Raw genomic sequence first — 20,464 nt, forward strand, 5'->3', positions numbered from 1 at the left:
TTCTAGGTCATAAACTCATTTTCTGGTAGAGTTAACTTAAGAAACAGCTTATTGGTGTGCTTGCAGCAGCATAAAGCACGAGGGGTCTGTTAGCAAGGGAGTTACCAAAATCGGTAAAGCTAGACTCCTGCTCCAACGGAGTTTATGATCTCATACAGTAGTTTTCAAACTTGGCTGCAAATTGCAGACAGCTGGAGAGTTTCTCTTTCAAGTGGTCTGGGATTGGTCAGGCACACAAGGACTTTTAACTCCTTCGGTGATGTGATTGTGCAGCCAAAATCGAGAAATGTTCTTCTAGATGAAAAGAAGCATATTATTTCAATACAATACTAAGGGTGCTGTGGCCTAAGTATTCACAGGGTGCTGTGAGACTCCCCCGGCGGCGGGGGCGGGGAGCACCCTAAGAGAGAATCTCAACCCTGCAAGTGAGAATCTTACAAAATGCCCTTGCTCCACCCCAAACTCATGAATTCAGACTCTCAGATCACAGGGTATTAGTATGTTTTAAAAAGCTCCCTGGGTGATTCAGATACCCAGAGATGGTTGAGAACCATTGGAACCCACCTAGGGAGATACAGTGAGGGGAAGGCTTGCTAGAAGGGGTAACAGCTACATGGAGACTTGGAAAGTACACGTGGGTAGTTAGGCAAAGGAGGAGGCCAGGCCTTGGCATTTATTTTGCTTTTCCCATAATGCCCACACAGGCTCTGGAACATTGTAGTTACGGAACTTCTGTGAAATAACTGTTCAGGATCACTGGGGTTACATATGTGGAAACATCTGTATTCATTTTCCAGGGCTGCTGTAACAAAGTACAACCATCTGGATGGCTTAGCACAACAGGAATTTATTCTCTCAAGTTCTGGAAGCTAGATATCTGAAGTCCAGGTGCCAGCAGGGTTGGTTCCCTTTTGGAAGCTCTGGGGGAGAATCTACTCCATGCCTTTCTCGATTCTGGGGGTTGCCAGCAGAGATTAGAGCGCATCACTCTAATCTCTGTCTCCATTGTGTGTGTTTCTGGGTCCAGATTTCCCTCTTATTCTAAGGACGCCAGTCACTGGGTCATCCAGGCCCAGTCTAATCTAGTATGAACTCAACTTGATCACATCAGTAAAGACCCTATCTCTAAATAAGGTCATATTCATAGGTAACTGGGGTTAGGACTTGAACAGATGGGGGGGGGCACAATTCAACCCACACGGAATCCCAAAGGGTAGGAGAAGCTGGCTGCCACAGAACAGAGAGAGGTGGGCTGCCACAGAACAGAGAGAGGTGGGCTGCCACAGAACAGAGAGAGGTGGGCTGCCACAGAACAGAGAGAGGTGGGCTGCCACAGAACAGAGAGAGGTGGGCTGAGGGAGGGGCCCGGACTTGTCCCAGTCTTGTCCCTGTTCTCATTGGGTCTGCTCACTTGAGTGAGTGGCTCCGGAACATTTTCCAGTTATGAACCCGTAGTTTCTGTATGACTCTTCCACACATGATACATCATTAATTTGTGAAGTTACACTTCACATTTTTAGGGAGAAACGACAAATATTCTGTAAACCAATTTGAGACTGTGACATCTCCCGTCCTCCATCGGAGGCACCTAGCTTTATTGATGTGATTCCTCTTCCAGCTCAGACGAGAGCTCAGTGCACACCCACAGACTCAGACGTGTGGTGCCAAACTGGGACAGCCCCCGGCAAACTGGGACAGATGTCACCCTATCTGCTTCTCCCTCTGTCTGTCTCTCTTTTCCAGGCTCCCTCTTTGTCCTCTGTTTGGGTGTGCCCTGTTGGAAAGGATAAAGACACACGTGACATATTTAAAATTTGATGAAAGGATTGAAGAATTCCAGATGATTTTTATCCAGCCTTAACACTTAGTTTTCAAGAAGCAAGGGGGCTTTATGAATTGGTAAGATTAAAAGGAAATATTTTATCCTATATCCTTATCCTTAGAAGGCCCCATCTCACTGCGCACACTGTGAACTGGGCAAATAATAAACTGTAAAAAAAATTTTTTTAGAGAGGGTCGGGGAGGGGCAAAGGGAGAGAGAGAAAGAGAACCTTACCTGGGCTCCACGCCCAGTGCAGAGCCCAACACGGGGCTCCATCTCAGGAGCCTGAGATCATGACCTGAGCCGAAATCAGGAGTCAGTCACTTAACTGACTGAGCCGCCCAGGCGCCCCTAAACTGTAAAATGTTTTAATTCAGATATAAGTTGAGTATTTTGAGTATATGACTATGGCCTGTACGTAAACTTGGAGCCTTCCGGATAGCTTCAAGTCTCTGAAAACAGCCTACACTCAGTCTCCGCTGCTTACCTTCTGCCTTCTCTGCCCATTGCAGTCTGGCTTGTGTACCCACAACTGCAATGAAAATACTTTCTGAAGATTATCAGAACCTTCCGATTGTCAGATTTCATGGCTTCAGACTTAGAATGGCTAAAGTTTAAAAGACTGCCATAGCAGGCACTTGGGTTGCTTGGTTGGTTAAGTGTCCGACACTTGATTTTGGCTCAGGTTATGATCTCAGGGTCGTGAGATCGAGCCCTCCATGCTGGGCTTGGAGCCCGCTTAAGATTCTCATTCTCTCCCCTCCCCCCAACCCCGTGCACTCTCCAAAAAAAAAAAAAAAAAAAAAAAAAAAGACTGTCATAGGGAGCGCTGGCAAGGATGTAGAAGGCCTAGAACTCTCAGACACTGCTCGTGGGTATGTAACACGTAAAATGTAAAATTTGAAATACAGTTCAGCGGTTTTTTAAAAAGTTAAACATGCACATATCATATAAGCCAGCCTAAAGATTCACCCAAGAGAAAAGAAAGCACGCATTCATACAAGGGCATGAACGTGAATAGTCACGGCAGCTTTATTTGCATTAGCTGAGAATTGGCAAGGACTCAAATGTCCATCAACAGGACAATAGATAAACAAACTGTGATACATCCCTTCTGTATCCACAATGGAATACTACTCAGCAAAAAGGAAGAAGGAGGGAGAGGAGGGCAGAAAGCTATTTATATATGCTCCAAAATGGATGAGTCTCAATCTCAAAATAATTAGTCCCGTTCCCAAAATAAAGAAGCCAGATTTAAAAAGGAGTGCATGCTGTATGATTTCATTTATATAAAATTTGAGAAAATGCAAATTAATCCATAATGATGGATCAGTGGTTGCCTGGGAAGGAGAGATAGGGAAAGTGGAGAGGAGAGGCTACAAAGGGCCAGAAGGAAGGTTTTGGGGTGATGGATGTGTTCATCAGCTTCATTGCGGTGATGGTGGGTACGTCCATATAGGAAACGTATGAAACCACGCGCTTTAAATGTGTGTGGCTTATACCTCAAGAGAGCCGTTTTTAAAAGCCTCATGCATGCATTTCAGTCCTATATTTACTGATCTATGGACAGCATTTGGGAAATCTGTCAATTTCCTCCTCTTTGAAATGTTCCTCTCCCCAGGGTTTCGGGATATTGCTTCCAGGTCTCTTCCTGCCTTTCCACACAGGCAATCAGAGGCGAATGCCTCAGCTTGACGAATGAGGTGAGAGTTCTGGCCTGTTGACTTTAAGCATAGAGACCTATTTGTCTACCATCATTTTGAGCAGCTGCAATAATCACAAAGAAGCAGGGCAACGTCTAATCAACCTGCAAATCCAAATATCCCTTAAATACGTTTGTATTTCCTGGCTGCCGTGATACCAGAAAGGGGTATAGGTTGGTGTCCTTGGGGGGTATTTGGTATTATTCATCATATGGAAATGACTGCCCCTATAAAATAAGGAATTGTGGAAAGACAAAAGATTCTAAGAACCAGCCCCCAAGGAACCCGACAGCTCTTTAATGTGGCCCTAAGGCTGGAGAGAGGTAAGGAGGTGATGCCTGGAGATCCAAAGATTTCTCCACAAATCTGGGGCAGACAGAGGGTGGACTCAGCCGGGCTTCGTTCTCCCTCGATGCAGTGCAGACACGCATCTCTGGCTTGACCCCCAGGCCTCTCTCTTCACTCACCCTGTTTGTGAAAGAAGAGCCACTTTTCCAATCCTCATCAGTCTCACAGCTGCTCACACCAAGGGCTTCAAGAAATGGCAGGTGGCCATGCTTTCAGAAGCTGCCTTGCCTTTCTAGACAATTGAGGAACTTTTCTGAGATCTGTTGCCAACGTTTTAGTTTGCCCAATAGTTGCCCAAATATGTTATGACATGTGCTTATTTAATAAGTCCTGACACATGGTTTGAATTTAAGCGATGAAATCTACCAGACTGTGGATCTGTAGTTTGACCAGGACGCTGAAGTGCAAAGTCAGGGAACTGCAGCCCAAGTGGCTGTCTACACGCCATGAGTCACAGTTGTTCATCCTTACAGGAATCACATGCTTCAGTATTGACAGGCGCCTGTTTTGAGAGTCCTCTGTTTACTAAACTCACGGCTGTCATGGCAATTAACAGTCAAACGTGGTTGTTAACCAAACTTACTTTTAGTCTTGTTCCAGAAAGCTTTCAGTGGAGTTTCTCTTTCAAATGGTGTCAGAAGGGTAGGTGCCCTTAAGATCCTTAATTCAAAGATCTCACTACAAATTTGTCTGTTGACTTCTTCTAGATAAGGATGTGGTCACTTGCTCTGGGAGAGAGGAATTCTTTTTACTTCCTGGGAAGAAAACAAACAGGGTCTGATGGAACCATTGCCTAAGGGCCAGGCAAATCCCATTTGACTAGGAGAGAATGCCTGTGTTAAGATAAAGGAGAAATACCACAGCCTGTCGGGGCGCCTGGGTGGCTCAGTTGGTTAAGCGACTACCTTCGGCTCAGGTCATGATCCTGGAGTCCCAGGATCGAGTCCCGCATCGGGCTCCCTGCTCAGCGGGGAGCCTGCTTCTCCCCCTAACCCTTCCCGCTCTCATGCACTCTCTCTCACTCTCTCAAATAAATAAATAAATCTTAAAAAAAAAAAAAAAAGAAATACCACAACCTGCCACAGTGAAAAGTAGAGGGCAGGGGCTCCGAGAGCTATGATCACCGTTCTCTCTTTTTTTTTTTTTTTTTTTTTTAAAAGATTTTATTTATTTATTTGTCGAGAGAGCGCGAGCACCAACGGGGGGTGTGGGGAGCGGCAGGCAGAGGGAGAAGCAGGCTCCCTGCGGAGCAAGGAGCCTGATGTGAGACTCGTGACCTGAGCCAAAGGCAGACGCTTAACCGACTGAGCCACCCAGGTGGCCCTGTTGGCTCTTTTTAGATACAGGATCCAGTTGGCCAGCAGGCCCTATTAGTCTTCTATTCCATCAAAGGGTGTTTGCATCACGAAGTCACTGAAGGAGACGAGAGGTCAGAGAGATGGAGCCATTTGCGGGGAGATAAAAATAATCGAACCCAATCAAAGACCCAGCTTCCCTTTGGGGTGAGTGTGTTCAGAGAACAGTTGCCTCCGAGAAGCTAACAAGCAGGGCTTCCTCTTTCTATATTGACATGAGTCTTGTCAGTTATTTAAAGACTTTCTTCCTCTGGGCCCCTGAGCCTCAGAAATGAGACATGCTAAAAGAGTACGGAAGGGCCTACCCTTACACCAAGTGCTAGTATTGAAACTGTTATTTTAATTTTGAAACCAAGAGACAGACCCAGAGAGAGGCTAGATGGATCAACCGCTACATATAGAACAGTAGGTGAGAAAAACCCTATTTTAAAGAAATCACCCATCAAAGACTTTAGCTAATATAAAGGAAAATAGGGACGCCTGGGTGGCTCAGCCAGTTAAGCGTCTGACTCTTGATTTCAGCTCAGGTCATGATCTCAGGGTCATGAGATCGAGTCCCACATCGGACTCCATGCTCAGCGGGGAGTCCGTTTGGGATTCTCTCTCTCCCTCTGCCCCTTCCCCCCAAACTCTCTCTCTCTCTCTTTCTCTCTAAAAGTAAACAAACCTTTAAAAAAAAAAAGAAAAAGAAAATATTGTGAATTCCACCAATGTAGACATTTCAATCTGGATAACTGAAAGAATTCTTCAAATAATAATAATAGCTAATATTAATTGAATATTGACTAAATGCCAGACTCTGAGTGCACTGAACTCACTGAATTCTCTCAAGACACACAACTGTCTAATCTATTTTATAGACGAGGAAGTTTCGATTGCCTAGGGCCATAAACAGGTCAATGGAAGAGCATGGATTGGGACATAGCCCCAGTGACTGTGGATTCCCCCATAATATTCCTGATACTCTGCTGGTTCCGGGAGAGGGTTGTTAATGGTTTTGTCCATTTGTTTTCATCAGTGGGTTTGTTTTTGTTTAGTTTATCTTAGTTGGAGACTGGGCATGGGGATGCCGAGTCAGTGGGGATTGCTTGTGATATCTAAATAATATTTTATTTCTAATTTAATTTTATTTATTTACGACTCATTCATATTCATTTATTCATATAATTCATTATATTCATATAATTCATACCTATTCATTTATGATTTATTTATAATTCAGTTTTAATTACTGAAATATCATGTGTATGTGATGCTAAAATGTCCAGTTCAGGAGTCAAGCTCCCTGCCATGGGGAAGCACTGCACCATGGAATGGATGGAGTATGGAATTGGGAGTCCGGAGCCCAGGTTCCTGTCCTGGCTCCATCACTCACCAGTCGTGTGACTTAGAGCAAGCAGAGCCTTTGAGCTCCCAGTCTTTATCGGTACCTTGAGCCCTACCTTCCTTGTACTCATAGTAGAGGAATAAGGCAGTGATTTTAGTTCTCTTGAACTCGTAATTAAATCAAGAGTTTGGTTTGACTCAACACTTTCCAAAGCACACAGAGAGGCCATGGAATATGCATCTTTTCATCCCCTATAAATCTAGGGGGTCTGCAGGCATCGTGGAGGTGACACTGCCTTTATAGTCTTGTGACAAATAGCAGGTTAGGGAGAGCAAAAGGGAGAAGAGTGTTGGGGCCCCAAGAGACACGTTTTAATGTGTTCTTTGCTCCCATTATGACCTCCCGCCTTGATCTTCAACTTAGAGTCAACATTTATTGCCCATCTGTGCTAAGCACTGGGGGAATGGGGATAAGTAGCTGCTCTCCTCAAGATGTAAAGCCTGCACTCAAAGAGCACAACCACTGAGGAAGAATTCAGATAAATTCCCGGCTAAGTACAACAGGGGTCGGCCTTTATAGAAGACTGCAGGCGGGTGGGCGCCCCAAGAAGAAATGGACAATTTTTTTTTTCTAACCCAGAAAATGTTTTATCAAGAAAATGACACTAAGGAGCCTTGTAAGATGAGCAGCTAGCTGGCCAAGAAGGCATGGGGACGGGGAGTGCGTGGAAGAGGGAAGACTGGAAGCAATTAATTTCTAATCCTCTTTATGCTTATCTCAAAGTCCCTGCGCTGGCTACCGACAGAAAAACCGCATCCAGCCTGACTACATCTTTGGTGGGTGGAAGGTCGATCCGAAGTTGATGAGAGCCACTGCCAGCATTAGAGGCAATGAGCTGCAAGGAAGCCATCTTCCTCCAAACTGAAACTAGATGCTGTTCAGTGAATGTAAACGTCTTAGGGAGCCAAACTCTTCATTGTGTTTCTCTTTTAAAAATGAGAGGCCGCAAGAGGGCGCCAGACTTCAGTTTTCTGGATCAGGAAGCCAGGGCATGGCGAAGTACAAAGGAAGAGGTCACAGTTAAAGGGAATTAGCTCTTATGGTTTAAAGTGTATTCTTGTTCTCTAATGAGAGCAGACATATAAATATTCATAGTACTTTGAATAAATGTGAATGTTGATTTATCTTTCAAATTCTAAATTTGGGTTTAAAACACGAAATAAAATAATACATCAAGTATTGCTTCTTGCAATGGAATTCAAGCCCAGTATTTAAGGATTGGTGAGTCCAATAATGAACCTTCCGGCCCACCCTCTTCTTGATATTTGTCTTCTGGGCTGAGTAGACTATGCCTGCTAATAGGTGCTTTGTTTGTTTATTCATTCATTTAACAAGTATTTGTTCAGATTCTATTATGTGCTAGGCAGGTTGCTAGGTGTTGAATTAGAAAAGTAAAAAAGACATGGTGAACGGATAAATAAACCATGGTCCACCCATACAATGGGCTGTTATTCAAGGACAAAAAGAAATGAGCTATCAAGCTCTGAAGAGGCTTGGAGAAAACCTACATGCGTAATATTGAGTGAAAGAAGCTAATCTGAAAAGGCCATATACTGTGACTCCAACTATATAACATTCGAGAAAAGTCGCAACTATGGAGACAGTAAAAAGATCAGCGGTTGTCTGGGTCTAGGGAGGAGGGCGGGGTGAATAGACAGAGGACTTTTAGCGCCCTGAAACTATCCTGTATGAGGCCGCAATGACCGACCCGTGTTTTTATATAGAAGGTACGCCACCGACAGTGAACCCTAATGGAAACTATGGGCCTTGGGAGATACGATGTATCTGTGTGGGCTCCTCAGTTGAGCGATGTTGATGGCAGGGAAGGCTGTGCACATGTGGGGGCAGGAAGTGCAGGGGAAACCTTTGTACTTCCTGCTCAGTTTTGCTGTGAACCTCAAACTGCTCTAAAAAATTAAGTCTGTACAAAAAAACAAAACAAAACAAAACAAGATACAGGTGTTGCTCTCAAGTTGCTTCGAGTCTGGGAACAGACAACCCAGAAGACAAGAACAATACCACAGGGGCAGTGCTCCAAGGAAGGCTTCAGGGTTGTGGGAGCCCGGGAGTGGGGCCCCACGTCTCTGTGCAGTGTGTGTGGGGGGGCGCGTGCATCTCCCCGGAGGCCCTGGGTTGTTACAGCTGCTTTGGGAAGCCGGGGGGCTGGGGAGGCTGGAAGAGCTTCCATCTTCGTGCTGACGGGACGTGAGCTTCTTGGTAAGTCGCTTCACCTGCCGGAGCTCCGTTTCCTCATCTCTGACTCGGCACCGCTGTTCCCGGCCATCTGTAAGCCCGGGACATAAAATCGATCATTTCGGTTGTGATACCAAGTTCGTGTGTGTGTGTGTGTGTGTGTGTGTGTGTGTGTGTGTGTGTGTGTGTGTGTGTGTGTGCATGCGCGTGCGCGCGCAGTAAAATATGCAGAACCTAAACCGCCTTAACTGTATTCAAGTGTGCGGTCCAGTGACGTTCCGTGCATTTACGTTGCTGTGTCGCCAACCACCACCCTCCATCCATCCCCACAGCTGTCTCACCTTCCCAAAGTGAATCTGTCCCCACTCCTCCTCCCCTAGTCCCTGGCAACCAGCATTCTACCTTCTGTCTCTATGAAGAGAGAAGGGTACCTCAAGTTCGTGGAGCCAGATAGGATTTGTCCGTGGTGTCTGGCTCGTTTCACTCAGCACCATGTCTTCAAGGTTCACCTGCCTTGGCCTGGGTCAGAGTCTTCTCAGAGTCTATTCTTTTCGAAGGCTGAATATCATTCCATTGTGTGTCTGTGGCCACTTTCCTCTGAAGTGGCTGTTTCCGACCCCAGCAACTTCGCGATGGGGAGGAGAGCCCTGGCAGAGAGCACACTGGCCCCCTTTTTATCTTTCTGGATCCAAGGACAGCGAGTTCAGATCTCGGCGTCCAGCAGGCTCTGCCACTTCTGCTGGGATAGCTCATCCTTTTCACCAGATAGGCTGGAGCTCCCGCCCGTGGAATACCCTTGGGTTCTTCTTGTTTGTTAGGCGGGAATCTGTTTCCCTCCCGAGTAAGACCATGCCCCATTGTCAAGAGTCGCAGATAGGGGGACTGAGAGAACGAAGGCGCGTGCCTTCAGCCCTCTCTGAATCTGTTCGGGCTGCTGTAGCAAATGCCGCAGGCCCGGTGGCTTCCAAACAGCAGAAAGGTATTTCTCCCCATTCTGGAGGCTGGAAGTCTAAGATCAGAGTGGCAGCATGGCGGGGCTCTGCTGAGAGCCTGCTTCCAGGCTCTCCGCGGCTGATGGCTCACTGTGTCCTCACTTGGGAGGAAGGTGCGAGGGAGCTCTCTGGGGTCTCCTTTATAAAGCCACTCATCCCACTCAGGAGAGCTCTACCCTCATGACTCAACCACCTCCCAAAGGCTCTGCCCCCGAATGCCATCACATTGGGGGTTAAGGTTTCAACATATGGATCGGTGCAGCAGGGGTGGAGACACACATTCAGTCTGTAACACCTCCTTCACGTGAGACAGCAACAAAACCAGAGTCCACGGTGTTTACAACCTGAATGCTCCACTCATGTAGTTTATCAGAGAGCAAAGAATCGAGCATGGGAAATGCAGTCTTAATTAGCGCCGTGTGAAATTGCTCAGTGATGTCGTTGTGAGGAATGAGATTTCTGGAAGAATAAGAAAGTGAAAGCCAGTTTGGCCCAATAGAACTTTATGCGTTCCTCACATGGAGACTAGAGGCACGTAGGTGACCATTGGCTGAAAGCAATTGCTGTTGGAAACCAGACAAGGAATAGACTGGCTTTGAGAGCATTTGCCAAACCTACAATAAAATAATATGGTTTCATTTTCAAAGTGCCTCAGCTGTGAGACTCTCTTGGAGGTTCACAAGTGCTTCAATCCCGGCTCCGCTGGAAAGCTTTCTGGAGGTGTAGAGCGAAAGGCAGCATTTGCGTCTGGGCACAGTTCACTGCTAGGCTAAAAGAATTTCACACTAAGACTAAAGGACACCATTGATACAGAGCTCTGATTTTTCCCTAATTGGAACAGACTAGTAACATAAGATTGCATATTAGCACACTCTCGATGCATAAAGCCTAAAATAAATCAGGTTGGTTGATTAGAAAACAGATGGCAAGGCTTTTGCCCTCATTTCTTGAAGCCTGGATTTGTGGGTAAAGAATAGTGTGGTGTAGGTGTGTACACTCCGGGAGCAGACTGCCTGCTTGAAACCCCAAGTCAGCCTTTCCTCTGTGTAGTGTCTTGGGTAAGCTGGTGAAATCCTCTGAGGTTCAATTTTCTATAAGATGGAGGTAATAATAGTTATTGTAGAGTGTTATGAGAATTAAATTGAACGACAAATGTAAAGTCTCGGGCATGATAGTGCTATTGGTGGTATCATTACTATTACTATTACTATTATTATTAAATGCTTTTAGGACTGGATCTGTTTTCTCCTAGCCACCTAAACTCTAATCAGATATAATAAGAAAGGCAGTATGCTATAGAAAAAAACCAATGACCTCCATGATCTTGGAGAAATCATTGTATCTGTCATCTCAAAGCTTGGTTTGGTTATCTATGTCATGATGATGAAGATGCAATGAACTTTACCCCACAAACTTGGATACACTAGATAACTGTTACATCCTTTTGTTCTTTTAAAGTCAGGTTAACTCTGACCCTGCTTCCACCTGGGAAGCAGGAAATTGAGTATTAATCTTATTGATGGGCTCCCTCCTCCCCCACAAACATCTGAGAAAGGGCCCTCTGTCTTTAGCCCATAAGGGGCCCTGGTGCTCGGTCCTCTGTTGAGGTCCTTTGAAGGTAGGTCACTCTGCTACTTCTTTGCCAAACGAGCAGAGGGCGTTGGTTGGGCATCAGAAGCCGCATGCAGATGGTGTTCCATCAGACATTCCCTTCTAAGGCCTACTCACCTCCTAGAAGTGTTGCAAGAACCAGAGGCTCAGGTTACTGACACTTCACCCCTCTCCTTGTCCCAGACTTGGGAGAAACCCTCTCCCCACTCTGTTATCACAGCTTCTACCACTTTCCTCCTTAAAGATGCTCACTCCTCTTCTCTCTCTTGCCCTCTCTTCCTGGGAAGATAGAGCATAATCCCCTCAAGGCTTTTAAGAGCTAATGCTGGGAAACTGCAGGTGGTAGTGGGGTTATCTCCAATAAACTTCTGCTGTGAGTGTTGAAGCAAGAGAACACAAAGGCCCAGCCACATTCCAAAATCAAAAGAGAGGGTAAAAATCCAAAGAACATACAACACAAATTAATGTTGCAGTGAATACTATTTTAAGTGGATAAGACTAGCTTGGATGATTCTTAATTTTTCCTTTCCAAGAACTCCTTCCATATTATCATTTTATTCTGCTCCCAAATATCACATTTAAATTATTTCTCCAAAGGGGTTGCCTGGCTGGCCTAGTCAGTGGAGCATGCGACTTTTGATCTCAGGGTTGTGAGTTCCAGCCCCGCGTAGCGTGTCGAGATTACTTAAAATAAATAAATAAAATGTTAAAGAAGTAAAAAATTTCTTTTAAAAAAATAAACCATTTCTCTGAATGTTAATTTATTAAGACATTGCTTGTACAAATTTATCTTAGGTAAGTGTAGTGTCTGTTAGATTTTTTGAAATAATGACTTTCATGTCACAAGGGTCCTTTCCAGGCTGCCATTACTCACATAAGGCAGGTCGGGGCAAAGTCTACCATGTCATATCATATGGGTTCAGAAATAGCCTTTAAAGGTAGCAAGAAAAAGGCACAGGGCAATGAGGCAGAGGTGAATATGGCCCACCAATCTCTCCATCGTCCCTGGATGAGGATCACACCTGGGCTATGGTTTCGTTCCATGGAGGGACTTCTCCCCTTTGTGGGCGGGCCTACTTAGGACAAGTGTGAGGAAGTGGCCTCATCAGGAAGACCTAGACTATTACCACTATTTACAGACTATGACCACTATTTCCAGACTCATCTTAGAACATTAAACCTTCTTCCCGTGGGAGAACTTAGAGCAGGTGGGGTCCCTGAGACCCATGGGATATTATAACCACCCCCTACTCTCCCCGGGGTGGGCAGAAGCCAACTGTCCAGTACGAGGCAGAGCCTCTCCCTCTGGGGGTCTCATCTAGCTTGTGGTCCAGGCAACCCTTGGTGAGCACACCAGTCATTTCTATAACACAGGCTCCTTGCATAACAATGACAGTTACTTCTAGACTACCATTCTTACCTTCAGGGGTACCTGGTGAGAGAATTCTATCAAAAGTTAAAGGCTGACTTCACAGTTCTGCTTCTCCTGGGCCTTTTGTGCTGCTTTGACTGATTCTTTCCCCTTAATTCTTTTCAGTGTTTCAAAACCCCTAGAATCATCAATTCCCCACTCCTGCATAGCCTTGCTATTCAGAGTGTGGTTCTCATACCAGCAGCTTTCATATAACTGGGAAGCTTATGAGAAATACAGTTTCTCAGACCCCATCCCAGACTTACCAAACCAGAATCTGCTTATTAACAAGATCCTCAGTGATGCCTATGCACAGAAAGCTTGAGAAGCATGGTCTCCTGGCAGTGCTTCTTGAACTATCTGTGGTAAAGAACCAGTTTTCTAGGTTTCCAATCCATCTAGGACCAGCACTTTTGTAAAGTAATTAAACATGAATTACTTGAACAATGAATTCAAAAATTCATAAAATAAACAAGCTCCATTATTTTATTGTTAGCCTCAGCAAACTTAAAATACATTTAGGCAAATATAACTGGAGCAAAAACAAAAAAAGAAAATAATTACATAAACTATACAGGTTTATTAAAAATGTGGATTTAGGCAATTAGTAAAGAAAATCTCTATTACACTTCTAACTTTTTGCAGTTGTAACTAAACAAAAAATTATGAGTGAAATAGTTTCCCCAATATTAAACACATCTAATCATGCTTTCAATGAATATTGTGTATATAAATAATTAAAGTTTTTATTATGACAAATAATATTTGCCTCTTTCTTGTTACCTACATTGCACTGATAGAAACTATTTGCAGGGGATAATATATATCTAAACTACTTCTGTTTTAATAACACATAGTCAAGATACCTGTCTCAAAGAGGTATATTAATAAGAATGGAAGAAGAGATTTCAAAGGAATTTTAGCAAGAAAATACAGTAAATGAGGCTGTATTTCTGAAAGGTTATTTTTAACCTTTTCATCAGTATCCGTTGTTCTCGAGAATTCTCAGCCATCCCGGGATAAGCTTGTTTTGCTTGTGACATGGCTGACTCTTCTTTTTTTTTTTTAGGTCAACACCTCCATACATAATTTCATTTAATCTTTTTAACAACTATGTGGTGAGTACTGTTCCTATTGCTGTCACAGAAAGCAACTTGAGATTCACTGGGTTGATATTTCAAGGGCTTGAACCCAGCAGGGCTCCCTCCCCAGCGCCTGTTACACAGAGAGCAGGTTAAGCAGAAGTCTGATTAAAACAAACAAACAAACAAACAAACAAAAAAAACTGCCCACTGCTGGGAATGTCATCTGCTTTCATTCTTTTGCTGCAGGTTTCTTTCAAAAATTGAAGGTGTTTAAGTTATTAAAATTGCCCAAAGTTTGCCTTCAGGATCTTAGATTATGTCTCTTTTCAGTCTCAAAATAATTATGAAGCGGGCACCTGGGTGGCTCAGATGGTTAAGCGTCTGCCTTCGGCTCAGGTCATGATCCCAGGGTCCTGGGATCGAGTCCCGCGTCGGGCTCCCTGCTCCTTGGGAGCCTGCTTCTCCCTCAGCCTCTCTCTCTCTCTCTTTCTCTGTCTGTCTCTCATGAATAAATAAATAAAATCTTAAAAAAAATTATGAAGCAATAATGCTGCCACAGGAAAGTGAAAGTTGGAATAATCGATTATTTATCTTCTCTTCTTGTTTCTGTTGTTTTGAAATGAGTGGATTTATGTCAGTGCAGAGGGCAGCACCAGAATAAAAGTGGAATTTTGTTTAAGTCCTGCTTATTAAAGGGATGATAATAGTGAGTTGAATATTGTGACATCGTGTGTAGAATTTGTACTATAAAACAAATGGCCATGTTTTGTATTTTAAAATTATTTTATAGATATTATATATTGTGAAAGGGCCAGTAATTTGGTGTAGATATGCACTCATCATATTCTGACTTAGAAGAAACATGTTTTATCTATCTGAGAGGTTGTGATGAAAGGTTAATCATTTGTTTTCTCTAATTTGAGTTCATTGATTTTGTTAGTATAACTGTTTTTCTGACCTTTCTTTACAGTGTTGGGATCAAAACATAAAGAAAATTACTACCTGATTTCAAGACTTAATATAAAGCTGTGGTAGTCAAGACAGTGTGATTTTGGAGAAAGGGTGGATGTATGGAATGATAGAACAGAAAAGAGTCCAAAAATAGACTCACGTGTATATGGTCCATTGATTTTTTGACAAAGATGGAAAGGCAATTCACTGAGTTCACTGGGGAAAGGACAGTGTTTTCAATAAATGGGCTGGAACAATTGGATATCTACATGTAAAAAATAAACCTGGATCCATATTTCTCTCCATATACAAAAATAAACTCCCATATATACATGTAAGATCTGAAACTCTAAAACCTCTAGAAAAAAATATAGGAGAAAAATCTTTGTGATCTTCGGGTTAGGAATGGATACTTTAGAAATGACACAAAAGACACTATCCATAGAAAAATGACATTGAACTTTTTTTATTATTATTATGTTATGTTAATCACCATACATTACATCATTAGTTTTTGATGTAGTGTTCCATGATTCATTGTTTGCGTATAACACCCAGTGCTCCATTCAGTACGTGCCCTCCTTAATACCCATCACCAGGCTAACCCATTCCCCCATCCCCCCCTCTAGAAACCTCAGTTTGTTTCTCAGAGTCCATAGTCTCTCATGGTTCATCTCCCCCTCCGATTTCCCCCCCTTCATTTTTCCTTTCCTGCTATCTTCTTCTTCTTCTTCTTCTTCTTCTCCTTCTTCTTCTTCTTCTTCTTTTTTAACCATATAATGTATTACTTGTTTCAGAGGCACAGGTCTGTGATTCAACAGTCTTGCACAATTCATAGCACTCACCATAGCACATACCCTCCCCAATGTCTATCACCCAGCCACCCCACCCCTCCCACCCCCCCCACCACTCCAGCAACCCTCAGTTTGTTTCCTGAGATTAAGAATTCCTCATATCAGTGAGGTCATATGATACATGTCTTTCTCTGATTGACTTATTTCGCTCAGCATAATACCCTCCAGTTCCATCCACGTCATTGCAAACAGCAAGATTTCATTCCTTTTGATGGCTGCATAATATTCCATTATATATATATATACCACATCTTCTTTTTTTAAAGATTTATTTATTTATTTGAGAGAGCGAGACTGAGAGAGAGAGTACATGAGGGGAGTGAGGGTCAGAGGGAGAAGCAGGCTCCTCGCTGAGCAGGGAGCCCGAAGTGGGACTCGATCCCAGGACTCCGGGATCATGACCTGAGCCGAAGGCAGTTGCTTAACCAACTGAGCCACCCAGGTACCCTATACCACATCTTCTTTATCCATTCATCATGACATTGAACTTTATTGAAATTAAGAACTTCTACTTTCTGAAAGACTCTGTCAAGAGAATTTAAGGCAATTCAGACTGGGAGAGAGTATTTCTAAATTACGTATCTGATAAAAGACTTGTTTCCAGAATATATGAAGAACTCTCAAAACTCAGGAGTAGGAAAACAACCCTTTTTTATAAAAAAAAATGGAGAGCAGATTTGAATAGACCATTGACCAAAGATGATAAATGATGACAAATAAGGACACAAAAAGATAGTGATCACTAACACCACTAGTCATTAGGGAATTGCAAATGAAACCTCCGTGAGGTACATACCTACTAGGATGACTGAAATTTAAAGAAATGCAATAACCTGGTAATGTCAAATGCAGATGAGGAGTGGCTGCACTGCTCACAGGTTTTGCAAGTGGGAATCCAAAATGGTATAGCCACTTCAGGAAGAAACTGGCAATTTGTTGTACAGTAAGCATACACTTACCACATGACCTACCAATCTCACTCCTAAGTATTTACCCAAGTGAACTGAAAATTTATGTTCACATAAAAACCTGTATGTAAACAATTATAGCAAGTTTATTTATAATTGCCCAAAATAGGAAAAAATACAAATTTTTCTCAATGGGGGGATGAATAAACAAATATGATACATCCACGTAATAGAATACTATTCAGCAATACAAAGGAATGAATTACTGTTATATAGAACAACGTGGATGAAGCTCAAGAAGGCATGATGCCAAGTGAGAGAATCTGGACAGAAATGGAGTACATTTCTATGTTATTCTGTTAATATGACATTCTGGAAAAGGCAAAATTATCAGGATACAAAACAGATCACTGGTTATCAGGGTGTGGGGGCGAGTTGGCTCTAAAGGACATTTGGTCTTGGTGGTGGTGATACCCCAATATGCATTTGTCAAAACATGCAGGACTGTTTACTAATCAAGGGGGAATTTTATTGTATTTTACTGTATATCTTAAAGAAGAAAAAAGAATAATAATAATTTAAAAAAACACATTGCAAAGACACAAGAAAGACTGGCTTTATGTCTGACTCTGGTCTGTCTCCACTCCCAAGTTTTCCACAACTGCCTCACACGGGTTCTACATGCAATCACTTGAATAACTATATTGATCCGAGTGAATAATTTAGAGTTTTAGGTCATCCTCCATGCATTAAACTAGTCAAAATAAGTTGATAAAGTAAAATTGTTTTCCATCTCTTCTTGCTTATCCCTTTCTTCCTGGTCTCCCTTGCAGATTCCTCTCCCTTGCAGATTCCTCATCCTCGGACCACCCACGAGGACTGGTGTCCTGGATCCTGTGTGTTGTGACGCTCCATCCCGGAGTGACATTCTCTATTTCCAGGTCTTTTCTATCCCCACTTATATGCTTGTAAATCTCAGATCTGTTTTCAGCTCAGATTTTTTCTTAAACTCTGTTCTAAAACTTAGGACAACCATTTTGATTTTTTAAAAATATTTTATGTGTCAAGAATTTAGGAAGGGCTCGGCTCTCTGCTCCTCCCCGTTCGACAGACAGCCGCGAATTCTGGTGCACTGCCAGCCGCGTCCCTGAGACAAGATGGTGAAGGTCGGAGTGAACGGATTTGGCCATATTGGGCGCCTGGTCACCAGGGCTGCTTTTAACTCTGGCAAAGTGGATATTGTCGCCATCAATGACCCCTTCATTGACCTCAACTACATGGTCTACGTGTTCCAGTATGATTCCACCCATGGCAAATTCCACGGTACAGTCAAGGCTGAGAACGGGAAGCTTGTCATCAATGGAAAGTCCATCTCCATCTTCCAGGAGCGAGATCCCGCCAACATGAAATGGGGTGTTGCTGGTGCTGAGTATGTTGTGGAGTCCACTGGGGTCTTTCACCACCCTGGAGAAGGCTGGGGCTCACTTGAAGGGCGGGGCCGAGAGGGTCATCGTCTCTGCTCCCTCTGCCGATGCCCCCATGTTCGTGATGGGTGTGAACCACGAGAAGTATGACAACTCCCTCAAGATTGTCAGCAATGCCTCCTGCACCACCAACTGCTTGGTTCCTCTGGCCAAGGTCATCCATGACAACTTCAGCATTGTGGAGGGACTCATGACCACCGTCCATGCCATCACTGCCACCCAGAAGACCGTGGACGGTCCCTCTGGGAAGCTGTGGTGCGACGGCCGAGGGGCTGCCCAGAACATCATCCCTGCTTCCACTGGCGCTGCCAAGGCTGTGAGCAAGGTCATCCCTGAGCTGAACAGGAAGCTCACTGGCATGGCCTTCCGTGTCCCCACCCCCAACGTGTCCGTTGTGGATCTAACCTGCCGCCTGGAGAAAGCTGCCAAATATGATGACATCAAGAAGGTGGTGAAGCAGGAGTCAGAGGGCCCCCCTCAAAGGCATCCTGGGGTACACTGAGGACCAGGTCGTCTCCCGCGACTTCAACAGTGACACCCACTCCTCCACCTTCGATGCCGGGGCTGGCATTGCTCTCAATGACCACTTTGTCAAGCTCATTTCCTGGTATGACAATGAATTCGGCTACAGCAACCAGGTGGTGGACCTTTTGGTCCACATGGCCTCCAATGAGTAAGAGCCCCTGGACCACCAGCCCCAGCGAGAGCAAGAGGAAGAGACAGGCCCTCAGCTGCTGGGGAGTTCCTGCCCCAACTTATCCCCCAAAACACTGAGAATCTCCTGACCTCCACTGTTTCCATCCCAGACCCCCTGAAGAAGGGGAGGGGCATGGGGAGCCCTACCTTGTCATGTACCATCAACAAAGTATACTGTACCCAGCCAAAAAAAAAAAAAAAGAATTTAGGAAGGGCTCAGCTGGGTGGTTAGTATCCATTCTGGGGGCATCAGCTACATGGCTGGGACTGGAGGAGCCACTTCATGATGACTTCTTCACTATCTCCCTGTGGAAGGGGACAGCTAACAGCTGGTGCAGACTCTTGGCTGGTAACTCAGCTGGGCCGGTCAATCAGAGCTTCTACCCATAGTCTCTCCATATATATGATCTGTGATTCTTGTAACATGGCCACAAAAATGGTAATCTTTTTATGTAATCAAATTCATTAAATTCTGTCTTACAGTTTATGTTTCCAAGATTGTGTTTGAGAAATTCTTTGCCAATTCATGTGGCAAAGTAGAAAACACAGCATAAATGCGTGGTCACGTGCCCCAGAAGAATGAAGAATGGATTTCAACAATACTCTCATGGGGTTACATGTGGGATTTAAATATGATACTGCATCCTTAAATGATTGCTCAGAGCAGAGCTACCTGGCTAACCGGAATACTCACCTAGGAATCATTACGTGTGATAGAAATAAGCTTTTCTATTCTTAAGGCTGCTGTATTTCTAGGTCTCTTTGCTACAGCAGATTAACCTTGCCCTAACTCATACATCCATCTTACAGATGAAGAAATGAACCTTGAGAGATCATACAACTTCTCAAGTTATTCAGCTTGAGCGCAAACCTCCAGGTAATTCCACTCCAGGTATTAGAGACTGTATTTTTTCCCCCTGATGTTGGCTTTGCTCTGCTTTCTCTTCTCAGAATTTCAAATCTTTCCATTAACTTTCGTGTGAGTTTACTGCTCATCAAAGGCAATTAATAAAAATTTAAAGTCAATATGAGGTTTATGCTCTGAAAGATGAAGTGCTAATAATAAATATCAAACATTATTTCTTTTAAATGACCTCTTTCATATCTGAATATTACTTACTATCAGGTAAGCTTTGGAGAAGGCCACAGGCAGTTTCCATGCACTGAAAACCATGGTCTTGGTGATGGTGAGCACCCTGAGGGAGAGCAAGAATGATGGGATACTGAAGAAGAATTTAAGTTAAACATCAGGAAGCAGTAGTACCTTATATAGTCAGATGAAACATTATGCATAGACATTCATATGAAATAGTCTAGGGGCGCCTGGGTGGCTCAGTCAGTTAAGCATCTGACTCTTGGTTTCGGCTCAGGTCATGGCCTCAGGGTCATGATATCGAGCCCCTTGTTGGACTCCACACTCAGCAGGGAGTCTCTTCCTCTCCCTCTGCCCCCCCACCCTGCTTGTATGTGTTCTCTCTCTCTCTCTAAAATAAATAAATAAACCTTAAAAAAATATCCTGAAAATTTTGAAGAATTTTGATAGGTGTTGTATTAGCCATCATGACACCTGGGAAGTAAGGATGTTGTATAGTAATTTTAACTTACTCTATACTCCAACAATCATCTTGTGAAGTGGATAATTGTAAGAATTTCAGATATGAGGA

General features: G+C 43.8%; 1 pseudogene; it reads left to right on the forward strand.

Moving 5' to 3' along the window:
- Nucleotides 1-17,700: 17,700 nt before the first annotated feature.
- Nucleotides 17,701-18,964, forward strand: LOC112826868 (glyceraldehyde-3-phosphate dehydrogenase-like; annotated as a pseudogene).
- Nucleotides 18,965-20,464: the final 1,500 nt, after the last annotated feature.

The sequence above is a fragment of the Callorhinus ursinus genome, unplaced genomic scaffold (genome assembly GCF_003265705.2).
Source record: "Callorhinus ursinus isolate GAN/ISIS: 27379988/994484 unplaced genomic scaffold, GSC_fseal_2.0 scaffold7, whole genome shotgun sequence".
Classification (NCBI taxonomy): Eukaryota; Metazoa; Chordata; class Mammalia; order Carnivora; family Otariidae; genus Callorhinus; species Callorhinus ursinus.